Source organism: Bos javanicus, chromosome 5 (genome assembly GCF_032452875.1).
Source record: "Bos javanicus breed banteng chromosome 5, ARS-OSU_banteng_1.0, whole genome shotgun sequence".
Taxonomy (NCBI): Eukaryota; Metazoa; Chordata; class Mammalia; order Artiodactyla; family Bovidae; genus Bos; species Bos javanicus.
In genome coordinates this window covers 33,126,383-33,154,113 of record NC_083872.1, presented here as the reverse complement: position 1 = coordinate 33,154,113, position 27,731 = coordinate 33,126,383, and the positions used below count along the sequence as shown (strand labels likewise).

At 42.5% G+C, this 27,731-nt stretch overlaps 1 long non-coding RNA gene across 1 annotated transcript; it reads right to left on the bottom strand.

Moving 5' to 3' along the window:
* Positions 1 to 103: 103 nt before the first annotated feature.
* LOC133247481 (uncharacterized) lies at positions 104 to 27,641 on the bottom strand. The gene is made up of 2 exons (XR_009736396.1): positions 26,615 to 27,641; positions 104 to 212 (listed from the first exon to the last, which is right to left on the bottom strand). It is a non-coding gene; the product is annotated as an uncharacterized LOC133247481 (long non-coding RNA).
* Between the last annotated feature and the right edge of the window lie 90 nt (positions 27,642 to 27,731).

Here is a 27,731-nt window from a genome sequence, read left to right as displayed (position 1 = left end):
GTGCATGCTTATTATGTTATTTAATGCACATAATGTCCTGGTAAAGGTGATACATTACCGTGCATTAAAAACCACCTAGCATTAGAGCTTTGAGACTTCCAAATGAGACACATGTATCTTTACTTTTCAACCCCTGCATTGTTACCAAGATTGGAGCCTTCTGAGAACAAGCAAGGAACACATCATCCATTTCAGCTCTGGGTCTGGAAAACCTAAATTAAAAGAGAAAAGAAATCACATAAAGAGAAGATTAAAGTTCTCTGAGTGTTAAGGGGAAAAAAAAAAGGTGAAAACTTATTTCTCATTTTGATTCAACCATCCCAGGTAACAAGCAATGCCTCTGGCCACCTTTTAACATCACTACAACATAATGACTCTGCAGACAGTCCCTGGAGACCTTAACTTTACTCATTCAAAGTTGACTCTGAGGTTATTTTAAATAATGTTTTCATTTCTTCATCCCACCATGATAGAATTATGTGTTTGCATCTGAAGATCCTTTATGACATTATGTTCTCAGAATTAGCTGTGAATAAGGAATGAGTCTGCCCCAGAGCAGCTCTATTTCCTTGATATTATAAAGTGAAAATCACGTATCTAATAATGCATAACTGAGTACTCTTCTGTAAAACTTTGAGACAAAAAACCTTTAGAACCAAAGGAAAAATGTAAAATCTCACTTTGCCGGGGCTGGGGGGCAGAGGGGAGCAGGCGGGATTGAGTAATAGAAGAATATCAAGGGCAGGGTTGTGAACTTTGTCTTTGATCCTTAATAGCATCCTAAATATACTGGGGGCGGATACAGAGAGCCGCTTTGTGATGGGGCGGTGGGGGCCAGGGGAATAGAAGACTCCTGACTCCTGTGGGGGTGGGGCATGCTGTCTAACAATTCTTTAAACTGTGCACCTGTTTTATGCGGCTTTTCACATTTATGCTATAGTTAATGATTCAACCAGGAGACTCTGGTTGAATCCCTGGTTGGGGAAGATCCCCTAGAGAAGAAAATGGCAACCCATTCCATTCTTGCCTGGGAAATCCCATAGACAGAGGAGCCTGGTGGTCCACAGTTCACATGGTCACAAAAGAGTCGGACACGACTGAGTGACTAACTAATGATTTTTTAAAAGCTTGCTTGTTTGTTTTAAAGAGACCTATTCTGCACATGAAAAGATGTTCAACATCACTAATTATTAGAAAAATACAAATCAAAACCCAAATGAGGTACCACTCACACTCGGTCAGAACGGCCATCACTGAAAAAGTCTACAAATAAGAAATTTCTCTGCTTGGTCCAGTGGCTGGGACTCTCGGCTCCCAATGCAAGGGGCCAGGGTTCGATCCCTGATCAGGGAAGTAGATCCCACATGCCACAATTGAGACCCAGAGCAGTCAAATAAACAAACAATTTATTTTACCCTCTCCAACAAATGTTGGAGAGGGTATGGAGAAAAGGGAACCCTCCTACACTGTTGGTGGGAATGTAAATTGGTGAAGTCACTACAGAGAGCACTATGGAGGTTCCTCAGAAAACTAAAAATAGAACTACCATATGATCCAACAATCCCACTCCTGGGCACATACTCAGGCAAAGCTACAGTGCACTGGGATGACCCAGAGGGATGGTACGGGGAGGGAGTTGGGAGGGGGGTTCAGGATGCGGAGCACCCGTGGCGGATTCATGTTGATGTATGGCAAAACCAAGACAATATTGTAAAGTAATTAGCCTCCAATTAAAATAAATAAATTTAAATTAAAAAAAAAATATATATATGTACCCTTATGTTCATAGAGGCACCGTTTGCAATTGTCAAAATGTGGAAACAACCTAAATGTCCATGTATGGGCACGAACAGGTAAAGAGGATGTTTTATATATATATAAAAGCATATTCAAAAGCAGAGACATTACTTTGCCAACAAAGGTCTGTCTAGTCAAGGCTATGGTTTTTCCTGTAGTCATGTATGGATGTGAGAGTTGGACTGTGAAGAAGGCTGAGCGCCAAAGAATTGATACTTTTGAACTGTGGTGTTGGGGAAGACTTGAGAGTCCCTTGGACTGCAAGGAGATCCAACCAGTCCATTCTAAAGGAGATTAGTCCTGGGTGTTCATTGGAAGGACTGATGCTGAAGCTGAAACTCCAGTACTTTGGCCACCTCATGCGAAGAGTTGACTCATTGGAAAAGACTCTGATGCTGGGAGGGATTGGGGGCAGGAGGAGAAGGGGACGACAGAGGATGAGATGGCTAGATGGCATCACCAACTCGATGGACATGAGTTTGGGTGAACTCCGGGAGTTGGTGATGGACAGGGAGGCCTGGCGTGCTGTGATTCATGGGGTCGCAAAGAGTTGGACATGACTGAGTGACTGAACTAAACTGAACTGAGGGCTGGTTTGTGACCTAGGAATCAATATTGTTTTTAGCTATTTTGTTATAAATATTTTCAAGCATAAAGAAAAAAAGAGAATGGTATACATACCATCTATATACCCATTTCCTAGACTAATAGTTGTTAACATTTTTACCATGTTTGCCTCATCAATCTTTTTGTCAAAGTATTCTAGATAAGTTATACTGACACCATGAAAATAAGAACATCTTTCTTCTTAAAGTCAGTATCATTATGTAGCTAACAAAATTAATTAAAATTCTTTGTCATCCTCTAATGCCTGATCCATATTCAAATTTTGTCAAATGCTCCAAAAATATATGTTACTCTCACTTTAGTCCTACCAAGATCCAGTCCACATTATACTGATATTTGGTTGTTATATCTCATAAGTCGCTTGTAACCCAGAACAATGCCCCTCTTCCATTTCTTTGGCCAGGCCAGTTGTTCCTCAGAATGGTCTACTCTCTAAATTTGTCCAGGTTTTAAATTTGCAGTGTCATTTAATTGATTCCAGTTACCCACACATTTTGTGCAAACTACAGTTTGGAGCTAGAGGCCAGATTACATTCAGGTTAAACATTTTAGGCAAGATATCATTATTGATGCTGTATAATATTGCAACACATTGCAAAATGCATCATATCTAATTGACTCATTATCAGTAAGCCAGAGACAGCTTCAAGCCTCCATCATAAAGTTCCATTTTTCTTTTTAAATCATTGAATAATCTGGGGAGTAATATTTCAGCAGCACTGGAGCATCCAGTTCTCCATTAGTGTATATATAACGGCTTTATCATTCACTGATCATTCTTGCCTCAATCAGTTACTTCATTATAGGCTGCAATATGATGAGTTTTCTATCATTCATTCTACATTTATCACCTGACAATAGGAGAAAGAAAGAAAGAGAGAGAGAAAGGGAGATTTATCCCATCACCTGTTCCTTTTGGAAGGGCAAGGTAAATAATCATTTATTTAAATTATCAGTTTTCAGAGTAAGGGGTAGGTGACAAATGGTGTTTTGTTTTGTCTTTAGTTTTCTTTTTTTCTGAGTATCATTTTATGGACTTGCAGATTTGTATCTATTCAGTATTTTATTTCACTGCAGTCTTTCTTTTTGAAGCTCAAATTGTCCCATCTCTGGTCAGTGAGAGCCCCTAATTGACACAGCAATGTATCTCAGGCTCACCTTGTACTCTGACCCCAAATCAGCCATTTCTTGAAAGAGCTCTGATTTCTTTCAGTGGGAATAATGGTTAGAGTTCAAAATCTGGGGGTTAGGGATACATACTGCTACTGAGCTGCTTCTAGGTCCTTCCAGTGGATAGAGGGGGGGCGAAATATACATGCATATGTATTTTTTAATCGCATGTTCATACTGAAATTTCCAATTCACACTTAACAAAACAAAAGTCTTTAACTTTTTTATTTTTATATTCAACGTTGCTTTTCTCTTACAGTAAAAATTTAGTTGCTAACAACATTAACATATCACTTTTTTGCTTTATCTTACAATATAAATTAGTTTCAAAATTAAAATAGCAGTATTATAATTTGTTTTAAAATCCTGAATTAAATTTGAGATTTTTTTGTTCTGAGAGTATATTCTACTAAACATGTTAAAATATTGTCTTCCAGACATAAATAGACATTTCTTCAAAGAAGACTGACAAATGACCAACAGACACAAGTAAGATGTTCAACATTATTAATTATTAAAGAAATGCAAATCAAAACTACAGGGAGGTGCCACCTCACACCAATCAGAATGGCCATGACTAAAATGTCTGCAACAACAAATGCTGGAGAGGGCATGGAGAAAGGGAATCCTCCTACACTGTTGGTAGGAATGTAAGTTGGTACAGCCACTATGAAAACTAGTGTGGAGGTTCCTCAAAAAATTAAAAGTAGAGTTGCCATATGATCCTACAGTTGCAGTCCTGGGTATATATCTGGAGAAAACTATAATTCTTAAAGATATATGCACCCCAATATTCACTGCAGCACTATTTACAATAGCCAAGACATCGAACAACATTCAGGTTGTTCTAAATGTTGATTTACATTCACCAACAGATGAATGGGTAAAGAAGATGTGGTACATATATACAAAGGAATACTGCTCAGTTATAGAAAAGAATGAAATAATGTCATTTGTAGCAACATAGATGGTCCTTGAGATTATTATACAAAGTGAAGCAGGTCCGAAAGAGAAAGACAAATACCATATGATATCACTTACATGTGGAATCTAAAATATGGCACAAATGAGCTTATCTACGAAACAGAAGCAGACTCACAGACATAGAGAACAGATTTATGGTTGCCAAGGGGGAGTGGAGATGGGAGAGGGATGTATTGGGAGTTTGGGATTAGCAGATGCTAACTAATACATACAGAATGAATAAACAATGTTTTAATGTATAGCACACGAAACTATATTCAATACTTTTCCATAATGGAAGAGGGCATGAAAAAGAATACATACATATGCATAACTGAATCATTTTGCTGTGTAGTAGAGATTAACACAACATTGTAAATCAACTATGCTTCAATAAACTAAATTTTAAAATATTATCTTCTAAAGCATTTAAAATAATTTTATTTTCTTGGTATGTTACCTATTTGATATACAATTATATTTATTTTCTATTTTAAGAATTCTTTTTGTATATTAAAAGATGTACTTGATCAAAACACCAGAATTAAATCAAAATGTACATGAGACAATTCCATCTCTGTCTCTTCCTTCTTGTAATTTTTTAAAGAAAATTGTTTACATTCTTGCTCTTCTTTCTTCCTCTACTTCTTCCTCCCGACCTTGCCTTTCTGAACTATTCAGTCCTAAAACTCTTAAGCAGAGTAAAGCAGATGGCTATGGAGGAAGGTAGGCATAGCTGTGATGGCCCATAACAGGGGCCCACAGCTCAGGTGGGGTAAGAAGGGCATCTGCGAATGGCAGGACCTGGGCACGGGTCATCAGAGCCTGAGCAGGCAAGGCAGGAGTTCACCTGGAGGGCTACTTGGTTCAGGGTGCCGGAACCCCAGCAAGGTGAGGGCTTCTGCGCAGTGGTTCCAACTGATACAAGTATCAGAGCACAGGCGGAGTGAGAGGAACATCTTCACAGAGAAGGGGGCAGAGATGGGTTACACCAGGTGGAATGATCAAATACATGACTGTATTAAGGAAAATGAGAGTTAAGTTTCTCAGTGTCAGAGAAGGGAGTTATAAATAATTAAACTAGAATAAAAAATAGAAAACTAGAATGAATCCTGGGATATTAGACACAAATTGGAGATATCAAGGTGAACTTAGTTTTGAAATTTAGACATAGACATAGAAATAAATACAAATGTAAATGTATAAACACAAACACACACATATATATCCATCCTTTCACCGAGAGAGCCTGAGAGCAGTGCCACCGCAGCAGGAATGGGCACAACTAGCACATAAATCTTGGTTTCTAAACACCATTCACCACAAAAAGGAACCAGAGATCCTTGGAGAAGTGATCAGTCCCAGGCCTGGGGCAGGGCAAGTCCAACATTAGAATATCTTGTGCCAGAAAGCAATGACACCATCTCAAAAGGACAAAGAAGCCAGCTTAAAGAGGACCCTACTGACTCTGAAGCCCGCACCTAAACCATTACATTTCCTTCCTAAATTTTCATAGATACTATGCTATTTAATATATAATCTTTCCCTAATATGTGATAAATAGTAAGCATCTAGGAATATGTTAGATACTATATAGTAGTACCTAGCATTAGTAAGCAGTAAATAAAAGTCAATATTATTTTGCAATATGTTCATTGCCTTTGAAGACCATCTTGTGGAAGAGACAGGCTCAATAAGGATAAAAGCTTTACATAAGGGTAGAACTAAATGATAAAATTAATTGGTCAACTACAAGTTTTATATGAATAGAGAAAGGAACCATAATTAAAATAAAGCATAATTTATTGTTATAAAGAAAGAGTCTCCTACTAGTCCAATCTGGGACAATTTGGGCCTCCAAGTAAGTAATGATAGGAAAAGTATAATCCATGAATAAAATAGAGAATTTGATATTAATTACTTAATCAAAAGTTTATTGAGAAACAGAATATTCACATAATTTCAAAGTCCCTTCCCACAGATACTCAAAAATTGCAAAAGAAGGGATGGAGGAAAAGAGAAAGAAAAGAAAATCAAAAAGAACTGTGCATGTCACTCTGCACTTATGCATGTCAATGCATAAAATACATTTCTAGGAGTAGAATTGCTGAGTCAAAGAAGAAGTGCTTCTTTAATTTATTATCCCATAATGTATTGCTACATTCCCCTGCATAGTGTCAATGCATTCCCACCACCAGTATACAAAAGGACCTGTTTCTCTGACAGCCTCACAAATAGAATGGGTCTTGGATTTTCATCAGTGTGACAAGTAATTCTCATTTTTTTGTGGATGTGAGTGTGTGAGAGTCTTTTCATATGTCAAGGTCACAGAAATCCTGTTAAGCCCCACAAGCAAATCTGACGAGTGCCAGGTTTGGAAACGGCCCCATTGTCCTCTGTGGTCTGTGTAGTTAATAAGAAGCACTGAACTGGTAAATATTGTTTATGTTTATTGGTTTTCATTGGAGTTTAGACACACAAGGGAAGATCAGTTTATTCAATTATCATCTCTGCTATGAAGCATCGCTTGCCCAACTTCACTGAGCTGGTCTTAGCACAGTTCCTTCCGGCGTTTTGTACATATTAATACATCTATTAGCACTTATCTTACTGGATTAAAATTTATCTGTTTAAATGACTGTTCCCACTGGGCTTTTGAGTTTGGAAGATAAAACCTTATGCCTTATTCATCTTCAGATCCTTAGAATTAAGCCTAGTTGATGGCACAGGGATAGATACTCAAGAAATATGAGTGTGAATAAATAAATACACAAAATGAAGACGATAAATAAACACTAGGGGTGTAATGTACAACATGATTAATATAATCAACACTGCTGTATGTTTCATATGAAAGTTATTAAGAGTTCTCATTGCAAGGAAAAACCCTTTTTTCCTTTTATTTTGCTTAATGATGGATGTTCACTAAAGTTATTGTGGTAATAACTACAAGATGAATGTAAGTCAAGCCATTACACTGTATACCTTAAATTTACACAATGTTGTGTGTCAATTATGGGTTTCCCTGGTGGCTCGGTGGTAAAGAATCTACTTGCAATGCAGGAGACATGGGTTCAATACCTGGGTAGAGAAGATCCCCTGAAGAAGAGCATAGCAACCCACTGTCCATGACACTGTGGACAGAGGAACCTGGCGGGCTACAGTCCCTGGGGTCACAAACAGTCAGACACGACTGAAGCAATGGAGCACAAACCCACACATGTATGTCAGTTACCTCAATGAAACTGGAAAAAAGAATAAAACAAAAATAAATAAACAAAAACAAAAATAAAAAAAGACAAGCAATTGATTAATAACATGCATTAAATTCACACTCATATCTACCATGCCACTTCTGTATAAACACACACAGCATAAATGGAAAAGATCTTTCTTTCTTGGATACTTTGAACTTTAAAGGAATGTTTATTTCTGGCTTCTGATCTCTGCCTCCTTTTGCTCAGCTTCATTAAGTAAACAAGTAAGTCTCCAGAGTACCTGATCATTTCGCTTCCCCAGGGCTAGGGTAGGAGCTCAGCTCCTTCCACAGAAACATGTGGGGCTGCTCAGGGAGTGGACCCCACCCTCTGCACCCCTGTCTCAGCAGCACATCTGTCTCATTTCCAGGATATCCGGAGTGAGTAGAGTGGTCATGGATTCTCTCTGATGCCCCTCCTTCCTCCTTCCACATCTAAGGAGATGCACTTCTGGCAACTCACTTCTTCTTTGAAATTTTTATTACATTCAGGTTAGAGCCCAATCACTTGAATCCAGAAGGTGATAAGCATGATGTTCTGCCTTGACTACTGTCATTCCATTTTTCTCCCTAAGGGAGTTCCTACGCATTAAACAGTTGCCACTAATGATACGCCTTAGGAAACTAAACTCTCCTTTTAACCATCTCCTTCCCTCTTGATGATCATATTTATTCTGAGAAATATTTTAAGTCTTAGAAGACAGCCATGTTTCTACTGCAAAGAGTTGCTATAAAATTGTATGCTAAAAACACCAGGAGCCACAGCCACAAAGCAGATATGTTTGTTCACATCCTTTGCAAGTTAACTTAAAAACATTTGAAGATTGCAGCTCTGGTCTTCAGGAAAGCTGTTCTGTGTAATAATTTCATATGTCACCTCAATATTCTTTTCTTTCCTATTCCCCCCAATATATTTATTTACTTCTAATGGAATAGTGAATCAGTTCTAAACTATCCATTGTTATTTTTTTTTTAGTTTAGTTCCAAATCAAAGATGCTAGCTAGAATTCTAAGTGATATTTTCAAACTGGTGATTCTTGAGAGTCCCTTGTACAGAAAAGAGATCAAACCAGTCAATCCCAAAGGAAATCAACCCTGAATATCCATTGGAAAGACTGATGCTGAAACTGAAGCTCCAATACTTTGGCCATCTGATGCCAAGGGCAGACTCATTGGAAAAGATTCTGATGCTGAGAAATATTGAAGGCAAAAGGAGAAGGGATGGCAGAGGATGAGATGTTAGATAGCATCACTGACTCAACGTACATGTATCTGAACAAACTCTGAGAGATAGTAGAGGACAGAGGAGCCTGGCATGCTGCATGCAGTCCATGGGGTGGCAAAGAGTTGGACATGACTTAGGGACTGAACAACAACAACTTGAATGTTTTGTCATCTTGAGAGATGAAAGAAAATGAAATGTGGTGACCTGGAAAGAAAGAGGTGGGTGGTATGGTTCTGGCTCCAGTCTGGCTCAGACAGGTGAGCCCACAGAAGGCTGTCAGGCATTTCCCTGTGCTGTCCTGGGCCAGTATCCTGGTCAGGCAACTTTAAGAGCCACTAGCAACCAGCACAGATGCAGGATGGCAAGCTGCACTTTCCGCAAAGGGCATGCACTCTGCTATCTGGCAGCTTTTAGTTCCATCAGTTTCTAGGTTTACAGTCTCAGGCAAGTAACTTGATCTCTTTGACCTCAGTTTTGCCACCTTAATTCAGAGATAATAACATCTACTGTGCAAGCAAATCAGTCTATGTGCTCAGAATATGTGGGTACTGTTATCTAACAGCATGTAACAACAACCATAAGAGTAACCATGGTTTGAGCTCTTAATATGGAATCGACATTATACAAAGTGCTTTCCACCCATCATTTCATTTAGCAGTCTAGATATGCTACAGGTAATTAGCATTGAACTGAATCACCATTTTACAGCTGAGAAAATGAAGCTGGGAAATGTTACATTTTTTCCCCCAAAGTCATGCAGCTTAGTAAGTAGCAGCTGACTTCCAGGGGCATGCTGGGAAACCAGCTCACTGGGCAAAAATAAACAGTCAAGTTCATAGTCAAAAAGCACACTGGTGGATGCTAGGGGCTGGGGAGTAGGAAGGTAGGAAGGGGGAATGGGCAGCTGGTGTTTAATGGGGACAAAATCTCAATTTGGAAGGGTAAGAAATTCAGGAAATGGATGATGGTGAGAGTTGTGCAACAATATGAATGCGTTTAGTGCCACTGAACTGTACAGTTGTATATGGTTAAAATACTATGTTTAATGTTATGTGGCTTTAACCACAATAAAAAATATATTTAATTTAATAAACAAATGAACAAATAAATAGAAGCCTGATTTGTAATACTTGTCGAGTTCCAAAGTGTAAATACTCCCACACTGAGGCTGATTTCAAGCTAGCAGTGGTTTAACATGCACCTTGCAAAATTCATGAGTATTTAACTGTTAGTTCTGGGGAGCCTTTCCAAGCTGAAACCCAAGTCTGATTTCAAACTTTGCTCCACTGAACCTTAATCTACTGCCTTTCCAGTCACCCAACACTGTGACATATTAGAGTGTAGTAAGTATCTGTCAGGCTGTAAGAAGTGGGAGGTTTCAATTATAAAGAGCTCATACAAGCCAGCCTTTTCTCGGTGATTTCTCTTCTCTCTCTGTATCACTATGGACCAGCCTGCATGGTGCACCACTGACCTCTACCAACCTCTGAGAGCCCACAAATACAATATGTGACTACAAAATTCTGTGATCTACTGCAGGGGTCCCCAACTCCTGGGCCACAGACCGGCACCAGTCCATGACCTGTTAGGAACCCGGCCACACAGCAGGAGGTGAGCAGTGGGTGAGTGGAGCTTCATCTGAATTGATAGCCACTCCCCATCACTCACATTACTGCCTGAGCTCTGACTCCTGTCAGATCAGTGGTAGCATTAAATTCTCATAGGAGCAGAAACCCAACTGTGAACTGCACACTCGAGGGATCTAGGCTGCAGACTCCTTGAAAGTGAAAGAGAAAGTCGCTTAGTCGTGTCCGACTCTTTGTGACCCCATGGATTTAGTCCGTGGAATTCTCAAGGCCAAAATACTGGAGTGGGTAGCTTTTCCCTTCTCCAGTGGATCTTCCTGACGCAGGAATCGAACTGGGGTCTCCTGCATCACAGGCAGATTCTTTACCAACTGAGTGCACTCCTTATGAGAAGCTAATGTCTGATGATATGAGGTGGAGCTGAGGTGGTAACGCTAGCGCTGGGGCGCAGCTGCAAATACAAATTATCATTAGCAGAGAGGTTTGACTGCACAGAGACCATAATAAATCAATTACTTGCAGACTCATATCAAAACCCTATCAGTGAGTGGCAAGTGACAATTAAGCTGCATCTGCTGGCAGGCTTTAGGCATCTGGTGGCAGGCTTTAAGTCAGATTCTGACAATTATTCTACCCTGTGAGTGGCCCGCCCATTATTTTATCTACCGCTTCCATCCATGTCTCTCTCCTACTGTGCACACTTGTCTCTGTCACAGTTTGGGTAAGCCCACATGCTAACCCTAGCCAAAATGATAAAAAACAAACGTCACTGGAGAGCTTCTTTGAAAAGGGGGATGACCCAATGAGGAGATAGATAGCAGAAGACTCTAAGACTGCTAACAGAGTTCTACTTAAATTACAGATTCATTGCAACAGGTGATTCACATTCTCCAAGTATGCGTTGTATAATATGTGGCGGCTGGCTATCCAATGAAACCTTCAAAACTACTTTGCCACAAGGAGACCAAGCACCCTGCATTAAAAAATAAGGCTTTAGAGTTTTTTGAAAGAAAACAACATGAAGAAAAGAAGCAATTATTGACGGCCACTACTTCATCAAACGTGTCTGTGCTGAGAGCATCATTCTTAGTGGCTGACCACAGTGCCAAAATAAAGACGTCCTTTACTATTGGTGAAGAGTTGATCCTGCCTGCTGCTAAGAACGTTGGTTGTGGACTTTTAGGAAAGGGTGCAGTTCAAAAGGAGGCCTGTGCTCCTCTTTTGGCTGGCATCATAATTAGGTGAATTGATGGGCTAGCAGAAGCTACTGAGGCACAATTGTTAGAGAGGATTAACGAGTCATCATGGTATGCAACCCAGGTTGACAAGTCTACCAATGTTGACAACAAGGCAATAATACTTGTTTTTATGCAATATATTTTTCAGGAGAATGTGCACGAGTATATGTTATGTGAACTTTTGATGTCACCCAACACCACGGCTGCAGAACTACTCGTCTCTGAATGACTGTTGTTGCTGTTCCAACAGTCAGTCATGTCCGACTCTCTGTGACCCCATGGACTGCAACAGGTCAGGCTCTCCTGTCCTTCACCATCTCCCAAAGTTTGCTCAAACTCATGTCCATTGAGTCTGTGATGCCATCCAACCATTTTATCCTCTGTTGCCCTCTTCACCTCCTACCTTCAATCTCTCCCAGCATCAGGCTCTTTTCCAGTGAGTCGACTCTTTAAATCAAGTGGCCAAAACTTCAGCTTCAGCTTCGGAGCTTAGAGCTGAAGTTTGGAGCTTCAGCTTCAGCATCTGTCCTTCCAACAAATATTCAGGGTTTATTTCCTTTAGGATTGACTGGTTTGATCTCTTCGCAGTCCAAAGGACTCTCAAGAGTCTTCTCTGGCACCACAGTTTGAAAGTATCAATTCTTCAGCACTCTGCCTTCTTTATGGTCCAACTCTCACATCTGTACATGACTACTGGAAAAACCATAGCTTTAACTATACAAACCTTACCTATCAGGAAAACTGAATTGGTTGTTTTGTGTCAGAGCAGACCAAGTGTCTGCCATGACTGGACAGATTTCTGGTTTCACTACTCAGGTCAAAGACATTGCTTTTGAATGTGAGTCTATGCACTGTGTCATCCATTGAGACATGCTGGCTGGCCGAAAAATGTCCCCTGAACTTAACAACAATTTGCAAGATGTAATTAAAATTACCAACTACACTGAAGTGCATACCCTTAACTCAATCTATTCCTGCAGCTCTGTGAGGAGATGGACGCAGAGCACACACATCTTCTCTTATACACAGAAGTGAGATGATTTCTGAAGGCAGATCACTGGCCAGGGTTTTTGAGTTAAGAGAGCTGCTCTAGAGATTTCTTTTAGAAAATAGAAAAACAGTCACCTTTGGCAGCACATTTCAGTGACACAGAATGGGTCACAAAACTTGCCTACTTGTGTGACATATGCAACCTACTCAGTGAATTCAAGCTGTCACTTTAGGGGAGAAGGACAACTATGTTCAAACTGGCAGATTAAGTGGCTGCATTCAAAGCCAAACTGGAATTATAGAGGTGATGCATGAACACTGGGATTTTGACATGTTTCAAATATTAGCAGAGATTTTGAAAGAGACTGAGCCAGGGCTTGCTTTCTCGCAACTGGCACATGATCACCTATTTTAGCTTTCAGAGTTTAAGCATTACTTCCCAACCACAGAAGACCCCCGAACTTGGAAGGAATGGATCCACAACCCATTTGTGAATAAGCCAGGCAAATCGACTTTGTCCATACTAGAAGAGGATCAACTGCTTGAGATAGAAAATGACAATGGCATTAAAAGTATGTTTGAGACAATCCCATGGATGGGGGAGCCTGGTAGGCTGCAGTCCATGGGGTCGCTAAGAGTCGGACACGACTGAGCGACTTCCCTTTCACTTTTCACTTTCACGCATTGGAGAAGGAAATGGCAACCCACTCCAGTGTTCTTGCCTGGAGAATCCCAGGGACAGGGGAGCCTGGTGGGCTTCCGTCTATGGGGTCACACAGAGTTGGACACAACTGAAGTGACTTAGCGGTAGCAAACCTCCAAATGTTCTGGATTCAAGTCAAAATGGAATACCCTGAGATTGCCACAAAAGCACTGAAAAGCCTGCTTCCCTTTCCAACATCCTACCTTTGTGAAGCAGGGTCTTCTACAATGATAGCCTCAACCCACCTTCACCCTCCACCCTTTGCCCCAACCCTACTTAAATAGCTGAGGCTCCCCGACATGACACGTCATGATTTGAGTTGTGTACTTACTGGCTTATTTATTTATGGTTTGTTGCTCTTCATTAAAATATAGGGTCATGAGAGTGGAAACTTGTCTGTCTTTTGTATAGTGCCATTTCCAGCATTTGGAATGATTCTTGGCACCTTAAGGCAATGTCACAGAGATTTGTTGCATAGATGGATAAATGAATGCCACAGTGATTTTGTACATGCTGTTTCTTCTACTTAAACTGTCCTTCCCCACTATTCTTTATGATATAGATTCTAATGATCTTCCAAAACTTGGTTTAAATATTAATCCTCTGAGAGGCTTTTACTATCATTTCCCTTCCCTCCTCCCACCCCTCACCGCACACACACTTGCATTTCTCTTGCTTCTAAGCTCCCACTACACTCCTCCTCACTGTATAAGTCCCAGAAACACTTGGCTGTTGACCAAAGGCTAATGTTCCTCTTCCATAGTGTAGAATTATCGCCAGAAAGTGGCTGCCTGGCCACAGCATTACATGAGCCAGTGTGACTAAGCTATGACAAACAGCTTGTGGGCACCACTTCCAAACTTGGCTCAGAAAACCTTCCTGCACAACATTTCAGTGTCCTCTTTCTTCCATCTGATGAAGGCAGACAGAGGATCCAGAAGAGAACTTGAAGGTCATGGAGATCACTGGAGCCATGAGGACTGCTTTCCCAACACCTCACTACTCTAAAAGAAGAAGGAAACGTGTGTATGTGGTGAGCTACTGGAGGGTCTCAGGCTGTTTGCTGCAGCAGGGCATCCATCCTGCCCACCCAGCACACCCGCACCACAGGACGGAGGGCTGCCATTGTTCGTGTATCTCTCCTCCATGGTCTGTGCTCCTTGAGGCAGGGGTCAGGAGTCACAGCCCCACCTTACTGGGGCCTCATCCAGGGTCTGCACTTAATGGTGTGTAGTTAACATGCTTGACAGCTGGTTCGTGACTCTAGGAAAGACACAGATAGGGCCAACCCTTGGTTCTCTCCCTAGCAAATTTTTCCATAAATTCCCCTGTCATTTTCACTGTAGAAAACTTCTCAAACCCTGTTTTACCTTGGGTATCTCTGGGACACCCTCTCCCTACTAAGACCCCCACCCATCTTTCCAAGGACCTCTGGCCTCTGAATTTTGTTACCAGAGGCTGTTCATCCTTCAGCCTCTACCCATAGAGCTCATTACTTTTGAAAAATCAATCTATGCCTATGATTAATTCCACCCTTCCCCGAAATGCTTTGGTTTTTTTTGTTTTGTTTGTTTTAAACAGCACTTTTTTCTGTATATATTGTGCCTCATTTCTCCTCTTTTTCAACTTTTCCAGCTCATCATTACTGCTTCTGACACTGGTAAATTTATTTGGTGAGCCCTACCTTTAACTGAGAGCCTAAAAACCCTAGATGGGAGTTAATTCCATTTCTAAAATAAAACATAAAACCTAAAGATTCAAGAATATAAAATGGAAATGAACTTTTCAGTTCTAAGCTCCTGTCCAGACTCACCACACCAAGTAAAGCACTGAGGTCGGGTGGAGCACACTTTCAAACAATTACTACTAACAATGAAAAGTACCATCTCAAGGACCTATGTGCCAGACACCACAGTAGACACTTGAAATGTCATTCTTGATACAACAATGGGAGATAACAGTTATCCTCATTTTTAGGGTCACCATATAATCTCTCAGGGCACTTGAGACAGTGAAAGGAGATATTATTAATAAGGATGATGAGACACAAAGCATAAACCAAAATTGGCCAGGCAAGGTGGGGCAGATGGTCATGTCCCAGCTAACAAAACCCTGACCGACAGAACCAAGTGCCTGACCAGCCACACAGCTTAAGCAGCAGCAGAAATCAAAGACAGGACTGGAGTACCTGATGCCAGGGTTCATGCTCGCTCTACTGCCTTGGTTTAAAGTACTGGGAGTAGTGGGAGGAGGTGTGGGGACAGAGAGAGGAAGCAGAGAGAGAGGGCGATAAAGGTGATTGATGTGGTTACATCAGCCTGCTAGACCAGGTCAGCCTGGTTCATTCCACAGGCTGCCTCTCCCACTGCTTAACTCACATCTCTCCAATTCCCAAACCACAAAGAGCCTATAATGGAAAGAAGTCAACACATGTTGATGAATGATAAATTTTCTAAATGATTTTTCCGGGAGAAGAAAGAGAAAATGAGATAAGAACAAACTGGAAGAGGCATGAGAACAAGTTAACCTACAGAGTGTCACAGGAGAAATCAAACGAACGTATGCAGGAGACTTCGCAGACAACCCTGGAGTTTGAACTACAGGAACCATCAGCAAGAAAGGAGAAAATTATGTATTTTTAACAGAATGCATAATTTCTTTTTCAACCTGTAATTCTATTTCATAAGCAGACTGATGGTATTAAGGAACTGTTTACCACTGCATATGCAGATGGGCTTACATAATAAGGCTACTACATTAGCAAATGTTTCTCATAGGGTAAGAAAAATGCATCTCACTTCTACAGGCTATATTATGTCAAAACAGTTGCTTTTTAAAGACATGTTTGACTTTTGCATTTTATATTCACTAACATGCCTTGATTGCCTCTGAAGAAATATGAAATGAAAAGAAATGACAAGTACTTCAAGTGAAAAAAAAAAAAGTAAAAAATCAGTCACTCCCCAGGGGCATCTTATGTGTCCGTTCAGACTATGCAGCTTGATTGATGTAAATCTGTTTATCACCCTTCAAGTGTCATAGACAGATTTTCACTTCTTCATTCCACTCCACACCGCAGCACATCAGTTCAGGGAATAACATAATTATTTTAGCAATTAAGCCTACCAAATACTGAAAATGACTTTACAAGGGAGCAACACAGACATTGGGTTTTGAAAGCTTTAGGACAGAAAAACCTGGTAAAGAAAACACCAGAGAGAAAGACTGAAAGAGGAAAAGAGACAAAGAACATCATAAAGAGACCCGCACCTCAAGTCAAGGTGGGCGTGGGGGCCATAGAGAACTGGCTGAGGGAAAAGCTGGGTTTTCCATTTATCTGATGGCTACAGGGTCTGATGGTTTAATCACGTGCTTATCAGTTGACTTCCATTAAATCTCTGAGGTCCCTGAAAAGTCAACACAGATAGTACAAGAGAGGCAGTGAAACAAATATTCATTATTTCTTAAACAAGTTCAAAAAATTATTTAAAATGGATGCTGCTGTCATTAATATCTAGCTTTTATTTCTACCTTTCTGTGTGGTTACATCTTAATGTTTGCCTATATTAAAAGGGACCAGAGCCCCTCCTGAAACTCCCCTGACAAGTTCTGTTTGATTAATTCTTTTTTTTCTCCCTCTGTGCTCAGGAATCTGAAGAAATCGGGCAGGGCCAGCTCACCGTTCACTGATGCTGTGACCCAAATTGGGTCTGTTTCTTTCAAGCAGGACGAGTTTTAACCTCCGGCTAGCGATACATCTAAGGCTAGAGTGAATCCACAGTTTGTGTCGGGGGGATGTTTTTACCTGGGGTAAAATGTAGGCATCAGCTGTTGATTTCTTCTGAGCTAATAAAATGGACTGAGATTCAGGAAAATTTTTTACTCGTCAAAAATGATCACAGAGGTATTATCTCTGTCTCTTAACACACTCAGAAAGTTTTGTAAATTTCTTCTCCTTCTAAACTTGACAATTTATGTCCCCCTTCCAATAACTGACAGCAAGCAAAGAAACTGCCCCTCAGCCCTGAGAGCAGAGAAAGCACTAAGTCATCCTTGGTTCCATGACCCACTTCCAAGTCACCTTGATTCCCTTTGATGATCTTACATCATATTTGCACAACTGCAGTGGGGACTAAGTATCATTACTGTGCACTTATCATGTAGCAGGCTCAGAGCTAAGCACCTTCCATCCATTAGCTCGATGAAGCCTTGTAAGTACACTATGAGGTAATGTTGCCAAAACTCAGCTCGTCTTCACTGGTGCCAAATAGAAACACAGAGACAGAGTTTGGGCTGAAGTAGAAAAGAGTAGCTTTTATTGCTTTGCCAGGTTAAGGGGGCTGCAGTGGGCTAATGCCCTGAAGACCATGCGACCCACCCAGGAGCGGGTAGTGAGTAGTTTTATAGTGTCCATGAACAACTCATGGACAATTCTGGGATTGGTTGGCATCAAGGTGAAGTTTCAAGCATCATCAACCTTCTGGTTTCAACCAGTCTAGAGTCTATGCTCTATCTGGAGGGGGGTCTGCTTTCTGTAAAAATTTAGGAATGTGTGTTGAGCCTTTATATCTTTCAGGGAACTGGGGGGTTTGGTGATTCTGTTATATGACAGAATTATAGTCTAAATTGTTACCAGTTCCTTAGTCCAACAGCTATTCTTTGGAATATTTCTGTGCACATTTCCCAATCATTAACTCTTGAGTCAACACTTTACTTCAAAAGACAAGGACACAGGGGCATGTACACAGTTTCAATAGGTACCATAAACATCCCATTTTATGGATATCTAAGAATACATGTTTATTAAGTAGAAGAATTAAAACTTCAGTTCATCTTACTCCACACAGACTTAGCTATTACAGAACTACTTAGCAGTGCATAGGTCTACAGATTCTAAATCATCTCAACCATTTGTAATGACAGGGTTCAGGACACACTACCCCCAAAATGGCACCTTTATATATTGAGTGTTTTAAGCTCGAGAAATATGTAAAAACCAAAGAAGCAAGAAGGCCACTTTGGCCTTCTGCCCATCTTTTCCCCCTGAAACAGGCCATAAGACCCTTTATATAAAGGAAAGAAGCATCCTGATCTCTGAAGACAAAGGAATCCTAGGAAGAACCCTAAAAAGTAGGTCTTACCAAGTTTCCCCTGTTTACTATACCCACCTCATGCTCTTTAACCTATCCTGTTTCTCCATGGTTATCCATTCTTCATCAAACCCAGCACTAAAATATTCAGTCTAACTGTTTCGTTATGTAGCATTCTTCATTTCCTTGTAAAGCCTCCTGTGCCAGGAGAAATTTATATTAAATAAATTTATATAATTTTATCTTGCCGATCTGTATTTTCCAGTTTTCAAACCTAAGACAGACTGGGCCCTGGGACCCTTTGCTGCAATGCTTGAAGCTGGACAAACATCTCCTTGAGCAACAAAATTCAGAGAAACTCTAAGGGACTAAAAATAACAGCCTGCATGCACAGTTGGAGCCAAGTATGGACACCAAGATACAAAAAGACCAAAACAAACTCAACTGCAACTTCTAAAGAATTGGGAGGAAAAAACAGGGTGCTGGGAGCAAAAGCAGAGGACTGCACAGGCCCTTCTGCACTCAACACCACCAAAGGGGTGGGTAAACCACCTAAGCCACTGAGCCCTGGACCCACCCGTATGCACGACCCTCGGAACTTCCAAAGTGATAGTCGTATCTTCTGTTCTAATGAGGCAACTCTGGGTGGGCTCCTGGAAAGGGACTGGTCAGTAGAAAGACCAAGCCATTATTAGAAGCTTGGAATTTTCAGTCCCACCTCTTCATTCTCCAGAGAGGAGAGAGGGGCTGGAAATGGAGTTAAGAATTGATCATGCCCGTTTCCCAAAGCATGGAATTTGAAGCACTTCCAGACTGTGAACACACTCACGTCACATACTGGAAGTGTTGTAGGAAAGAAAGTGGGGCGTGAAAGAAAGGTTGCACCCAGGTCTCAGGCGAGTCCCTGGGACAGCCGCCAAGTGTGAGTTCTTAGCTTCACACAGGAAAGAATTCAAGAGCAAGCCATAGTAAAGTGAAAGAAGGTTTATTCAGGGAGATACACACTCCACAGACAGAGTGTGGGCCATCTCAGAAGGTGAGAGGCCCCAAAAATGGGGTGTTTAGCTTTTATGGGCTGGGTAATTTAATAGGCTAACGTGTGGGAGGATAATTCCCTCAGGGAAGGGGTGGAGATTTCCAGCTGGGCCTCTTATGTTCTCTTGTGGTCCGCCTCACACCTGTCATGGTGCCTGTGGGTGTGTCATTTAGCTTGCTGATGTGTCACAATGAGCTTATAATAAGGCTCAAGGTCTAGCAGAAGTCGGTCAGTCCGTCATCTTAGACCTACTTGGTTCTTACCAGTTCATCTCATATCCTCAGTGGATGTCATTCTTTTAAAGTTTGTGCCCTGTCCCCTTCCTGTCTCACATTACCCCCTCACTCCACAGAGAAGGAAAATCCTGTGCTTTGGACCACCCAAGACTTCATTCTATAGATCCTTTCATCTGGCTGTTCATCTATACACTTTATCTTATTGCTCAGTGTTAGTGAGCGACAGTTGTGTTAGTCGCTCAGTTGTGCCCAACTCTTTGCGACCCAATGGACTGTAGCCCGCCAGGCTACTCTGTTCATGGGAATTCTCCAGGCAAGAATACTGGAATAGGTAACCATTCCCTTTTCCAGTGGATCTTCCCAACCCAGGGATTGAACCTGGGCCTCTTGTATTGCTGCTGCTACTGCTGCTAAGTCGCTTCAGTCGTGTCCGACTCTGTGTGACCCCATAGACGGCAGCCCACCAGGCTCCCCCATCCCTGGGATTCTCCAGGCAAGAATACTGGAGTGGGCTGCCATTTCCTTCTCCAATGCATGAAAGTCAAAAGTGAAAGTGAAGTCGCTCAGTCATGTCTGACTCTTAGCAACTCCATGGACTGCAGCCTACCAGGCTCCTCCATCCATGGGATTTTCCAGGCAAGAGTACTGGAGTGGGGTGCCATTGCCTTCTGTATTGCAGACAGATTCTTTCCTGGTGCCTGGGCCACCAGGCAAGCCCAGCAAGTAAGTAAATGAAATCAGCACTAAATATTCATGGGAAGGACTGCTGCTGAAACTGAAGCTCCAATACTCTTGCCACCTGATGGGAAGAGTCAACTCACTGGGAAAGACCTTGATACCAGGAGGGGCTTCCCTGGTGGCTTAGATGGTAAAGAATTTGCCTGCAATGCAGGAGACCCGAGTTCAGTCCCCGGGTCGGGAAGATCCCCTGGAAAAGGAAATGGCAACCCACTCCAGTATTCTTGTCTGGAGAATTCCATGGACTGAGAAGCCTGGCGGGCTGTAGTCCATAGACTCACAAAGAGTCAGACACAACTGAGCAACTAACACTTTCACACTTTGATGCTGGAAAAGACTGAAGGCAAAAGGAGACGGAGGCAGCAGAGAAGGAGATAGCGCCACTGACTTAATGAACATGAATTTGAGCAAACTCCTGGAGAGAGTGGAGGACAGAGGGGCTTGGTGTGCTGCAGTCCATGGGGTCTCAAAGAGTTGGATGCAACTTATCAATTGAACAACAACAAAGTAAGTATGTGTTTACCTGAGTTCTATGAGCCACTCCAGCAAATACCCATATCCAAGGAGGAAGAGGTCATGGGAACCCCTGATTTGTAGCAAGTCAGACAGAAGTTGTGGGTAACCTGGGGACCACCCACTTGGATTGGCATCTGAAGTGGATGGAGGGCAATCTTATGGGAAAAGCAAAAGTGTTAGTCGCTCAGTCGTGTCTAACACTTTGCCACTCCATGGACTGTAGCCCCCCAGGCTCCTCTGTCCATGGGACCAAACCCTTAATCTGCAGGATCTGAATTCAGTTAACTTGTAGGACACCCTGCTGGTGTCAGGAAATTGCTTGGTGTGGGGAACAACACACCCACCTCTGGTGTCGGCAGTTTGTGAGGGAGGTCACAGTGCGAGAGTAGACACAAGGGCAAGTGTCAGCTCCCTAGTCAGCCCCCTCCCAGAATCTGACCCAGCATGAGGTTGCTGCATGGGCAGAGCTCCCTCTGGTGAGCCGGTCATCTGTTCTCACTGGGTGTTGCTGAGGTCCCAGGCGCTGGTGCTGCAGTGACACAAGGTCCCAGGCCTCTGGGGAGCTGCCGGAGGCCACATCCTCCTTCTGCTGAGCCTGGAAGCCTGGTGCCTCTGCAGGCTCTGACTGTGTGCTCTGACTGGGAAGCAGGGTGCAGCTTCTCTATGCTTTCACCACCTCTCACCCTCTCTGCCCACCCTGGGGACAAGGCAGAAATTTACTTTTTCTAATCTTTGAGAAATCACACCTCCCTTCAGTGTCTGACCAGGAACTTTCATCTGTTCTTCAGAATCACTTCCCTGTTCCTTGGAGTTTAGACTTTAGAAAACACAAGTCAAGAAGATTCCACACTTGTATATCTCTATCGCATTCTCATCCTTGTGCAAGAAGCACAGGACCAACTAATTGTTTAAATGAAAAGAAAAGACAGAAGGAAATTCAGGGGGGGAAACATTTTGTTGTTATCTTAAAATATTCTTCTATTACAACATAATGTAAAAGTTATGGTTTTGTAATAAAATGTTTATATGACATGATTTTTCATTCAATACACTGCAGTCTACAACTCTGCAACTAGAATTAATATAATCATCTTATACACTGCAGCCAGACCAATTTCCTAAAGGCAGATTCATCAGATTACTTCTGAACTCAAATCCCTCTAAAGGCTCCCCTTTGTCTCCAGAATATAATCCATGCTCAATCTTTTCAGCAGCAACAATGGAGGCTAGAAGACAATAGAGTAGTATCTCCAAAGTACTAAAAGAAAATGTAATAAAAACTATGAAGTGAAGTGAAGTGTTAGTCACTCAGTCGTACCCAACTCTTTGTGACCCCATGGACTGCAGCCCACCAGGCTCCTCTCTTCCTAGAATTTTCCAGGCAAGTGTACTGGAGTGGGTTGCCATTTCCTTCTCCAAGGGATCTTCCCGACCCAGGGATCAAACCCAGGTCTCCTGAACTGCAGGCAGAATCTTTACTGACTGAGCTACGAGGGAAGCCTGTAAACACTGTAGAGCAACCACCCAACATGGGGCTCGAACCCACAACCCTGGGATTAAGAGTCCCATGCTCTACCGACTGAACTCTGCTAAATGATCATTAAAGATAAGGGCAAAATAAACAGATTTTAAATATACAAAAACTAATCATTTTTTGCTTTTTGTTTTTACCACCCACTCTCTGTCTCTGTATAAACTACTAGAGGATGTTCTTCAGCAAAAAGAAAATTCAACTGGGGGCCATTGTGGAAGTGGGTTACCACAATGATCCAGACGAGAAAAACAGATCTTTATCAGGTCCTGGGTTAACTACTAATAGCTTGCCTATTCATTCATTCCGGAGAAGGCAATGGCACCCCACTCCAGTACTTTTGCCTGGTGGGCTGCAGTCTATGGGGTCGCACAGAGTCAGACACGACTGAGCGACTTCACTTTCACTTTTCACTTTCATGCATTGGAGAAGGAAATGGCAACCCACTCCAGTGTTCTTGCCTGGAGAATCCCAGGGACGAGGAAGCCTGGTGGGCTGCTGTCTATGGAGTCGCACAGAGTCGGACACGACTAAAGCGACGCAGCAGCAGCAGCAGCATTCATTCATTCATTCAGCAAACATTTATGGAAACCCAAAATCTCCAGGCACTGTTCTTGGTGTGAGGATCTATTGGGGAAAAAAAACCTGTTCCTGCCACCAAGGACACTAGAATAAATTAGATTAGGGTGGAAAATGCTATGGTAGGCAACTACAAAAAGAAAAGTCAAACTAGAGGTACAATGTTGGCAACCCAATGAACCTAGAAATTGTAAAACACACTGACAGTTTCCAGTAGCTAGGAACTATAGTCAGAGCCTCTTGATGAGGGTGTAAGTTGGACACTGCAAAAGCTGGCTTGAAACTCAACATTCAAAAAACTAAGACTGTGGCATCACTTCATGGCAAATAGAAGGAGAAAACATGGAAGCTGTGACAGATTTTCTTTTCTTGGGCTGCAAAATCACGGTGGACAGTGACTGCAGCCATGAAATTAAAAGATGCTTGCTCCTTGGAAGGAAAGCTATGAAAAACCTAGACAGCACAGCAGAATTTTCACTTTGCCAACAAAGGTCCAGTAGTCATGTATGGATGTGAGAGCTGGACTATAAAGAAAGCCGAGTGCCAAAGGATTGATGCTTTTGAACTATGGTGTTGGAGAAGACTCTTAAAAATCCCTTGGACAGTAAGGAGATCAAACCAGTTGATCCTAAAGGAAATCAACCCTGAATATTCATTGGAAGGACTGATGCTGAAGCTCCAATACTTGGCCACCTGATGTGAAGAACTGACTCATTGGAAAAGACCCTGAGGCTGGGAAAGATTGAAGGTGGGAGGAGAAGGGGGCAACAGAGGATGAGATGGTTGGATGACATCACCGACTCAGTGGACATGAATTTAAGAAAACTCCAGGAAATAGTGGAGGACAGAGGAGACTGGAGTGCTACAATCCATGGGGACACAAAGAGTCGGACATGACTTAGCAACTGAACAACAACAACAATAGTCAGTCATAAAGCACCATCAGTTACCCCTATCTCCACCCCAGCTCTACCCACGTGTTACTGAAAATAGCAACAGGGTCCAGGACTGTCCATAGCTGACCTTTGGCAGTATTTTCAATCCAGCATATTAATCCAAACTTCCATATCCATTACTGCCCCTGCAGATCTCTAGCCTGCTATTTCTTGTCATTCTTTGTGGGAGTCTATTTACCCATCTAAAAAAGATCCAGACAAGCACGAAAGGCAAATGCTGTCCTTGCACCCCTGCCTTCATAGCCTGGCTGGGGGGAGGTCCTAGAACTGCTGGTGGATGAAGGCTTAACTTTGAGACACCGCTGGTGGCACTCACTGAACAATTTCTTGGTGGCGGAAAAAGAAAAACAAACTCTCAGAGCCACTGTGGTCTGGCTGAGCACGCAGAGCAGGCAGAGCCTGGGGAAGTCCAGGCCGCAGCAGGAGCTGGAGGCGGGAGATCCAAGTCTCCACTACTGTTCCAAAAATAGGAGCAAAAAAGCCAGAGGGCTCCCCAGTAGAGTGAGATTTAATTTAGATAGAGTGCGGAAGGAAGCATGAAATCTGAACTGACAGCAGATAAAGTGCTAGTATGCTTCCTCCAGTATGTGACCCAGACTCCAAATGAGAGAAAGTGATCCCAACAACATCACATTATTAAAGTCACTCAGCACATTCCTAGCCAAAGTGCACTCACTGCTTTGGGGCTGCTGCCTCACTGTAATGAAGAGCCTGACTCTTGGGCTGTAGCTAAGTGGACGGGAGCTTGGGTATGATCCGTCTGGTACTGTGATGCCAACGAGGACCCTTGTCTCTGAGGTCTCTCCCTCAGAGTGGTTTGTTGATTTCAGTCATGGGCATAACTAGATGGACGAGGCTCATCAATGATATCTGTCTGAACAGGTCTCACCTTAGATGTCATGAGGCAGCCTGCCTTCTACCTCCTCTTTCATCTCACTTATTAATTGTATTGCATTCTTTACATTTATTCCCTGTAATTTGTTCCCTGTAATAATAGAACCTGATTGGCCACCTGAGGTGAAAAGCCAACTCATTGGAAAAAATGCTGATACTGAGAAAGACTGAGGGCAGGAGGAGAAGAGGGCAACAGAGAATGAGATGGTTGGATAGCATCACCAAATCAATGGACATGAGTTTGAGCGAATTCCAGAAGATGGTGAAGGCCAGGGAAGCCTATTGTGCTGCAGTCCACAGAGTCACAAAGAGTCAGACACGACTTAACAACTGAACAACAGCAACAAGAGAACACAATATTATCACTTTGTTGCAAACCCAATGCCAAGCACTTTCGAGGAATTATCTCATTTAATCCTCACTTCAACTCCACAAAGTAAGGGCTAACATTATCTCCCTTTTAAAGTCGAAAAACCTAAAGCCAGAGCTGGGATTCAAACTCCTGCCTGTTTGACTCTTAAGCCTAAATTCTGATGCTATCTCACCTCTCCAGATTGTAAGCATGAAGGCGGCGACCACGTCATTCATTCATTCATTCATTCACAAATATTTATTGAACAACTACCACAGAGTATTCTAAGCTACGTGCTGGGAGTAAAACTGGCGAAGTCCCATTTGCAAGAAGCTAACATTCAAGAGGTTAGAAAATAGACGAGAAACAAATAACTAACAAATGGGAAAGATAAACTGAAAAGTGATAAAAGCTAAGATTGCAATAAACAAAGTGAATATGCTAGCTGTGCTGAGTCATGTCTGACTCTTTGTGACCCTATGGATTTCTCTGCAAGAATACGAGAGTGGGTTGCCATTTCCCCTCCAGGGGACCTTCCCAACCCATAGATTGAACCCCTGGCTCCTGTATCTCCTGCATTACAGGCAGATTATTTACCTCAAGCCACTGAGGAAGCCCTATATGCTGGCTACAGATTGACTAAAGCAGGTGTGTGGCCAGGAAGGAGAAAGTAACTTCAGTCTCAGTGGGGAAGACCTCTCTGAAGAGCTAACATTTGGGCTGAGACCTGCAAGATGAGGGGTGAAGACAGCACGAGGCAAAGGCTTAAGGTATGTTCAAACAACAGAAAGGAGGCTTGTGTGGCTAAAGTGATATGAACAAGGAGATTACACCTGATGTGGGAAGTGAGGTGTTATTGCCAGTGTAATAAAGAGCCAACTTCTCCTTTACCACTGGTTCTACAGCACTTAGGGATGTGTTCAAGGTACACGTAACAGTCACTGAAGGAGAAAATAATACCCACGCTTGGGCTCTGAGGAAGGAGATATAAGATGGTGGATCCTGTATCCACCCAGGATGCAGTGCAGTGTCCTTCCTCCCACCCCTGCTGCCTGCCCATGGCTGGAAATCCCAGAAACACAGCAGAAGGGAGAACCACAAATCAAAGGCCTTTTGCATTTTGTTGTGCACCTGTAGTACAAGGAGTAGGAGATGGGTGTGTCATTGCTGGGGTGTGTGTGCGATGCCCCTACCCACAGCCAGCACAACAGCTTCCTTTGTCGGCTACATTCCCCATCCTCTTCGACCTCCGGAGGATAAAAAGCATGGAACATATGAGAAGATGCCACTTGCCTGTGGAGGGCAGGTCTCATTTCTGGGTGGCCGATTCTGCAGAGCCATGCTTGCTGCTTCCAGGATCCCCAAGTATGTGCAGGAAGGGAAGTTGGCAAAGCGTGGCATCAGCCTTCCCAATGATGGGGACCGTGGGCTTCAGCCAGTCCACACCTGACTGTTTGCCTGACTCGCTTCCTTCACACTGCTTTTCTCATCTGTGATATGCCATCTGATGAAAAAGGTTTTCTGATTATCTCCAAGGCACAGATTCACAGTGGGAAGCAAGCATGCGAGCCACTTGAAACAGTCATCTGGCACATTCTTACTTTGCTGAGAATTTTATCAGCCGATCCAGACAATGCTTCTAGTCTTCCAAGTGCTTTGGATGGATCACACAAAATACGGTCAAAGCCTGACCAAGACAGGCAGTACTCTTCTCAGGGTCAACCCAAAGTGTGACTGTGACCTAAGTGAACTTTGACGTCCACACTCTACATCTTTGTCATTTTTTCCTACCTTTCTCACCACCACCCCACCCCTTTGTGATGTCATGTTGTGTGGAAAGGCAGTGTAGCTGTAGAAGCAGCACTGGTTTCGAACTCCAGCCTTACTATCACTAACAGAGAGACCTCAGGCAAGTACCTAACCTCTGTGTGCCCCAGTGGGCCAGTCTAACATTAAGAGAACAGTGTTGAAAAAAATTAAAATGCAAAAAGGCCCAGAACCCCTAGCTCTGTATCTGGCACATATTCAGTACTAAACCTTTCCCTAAAACCAAACACCCATCCCCTTGGCTCCCTAAGGACACTGGCTAGCCCAGATGGAAGATGCTCACAAGTTCATTCTCATGAAGATGCTAATATCCAGTAAATTTTTTTAAACTTTTTTTAATATTTAGTTTGGCTGCACTGGGTCTTGGTTGCAGCACTCAGGACCTTTGATCTTTAGTTTCGGGGCATGTGGGATCCAGTTC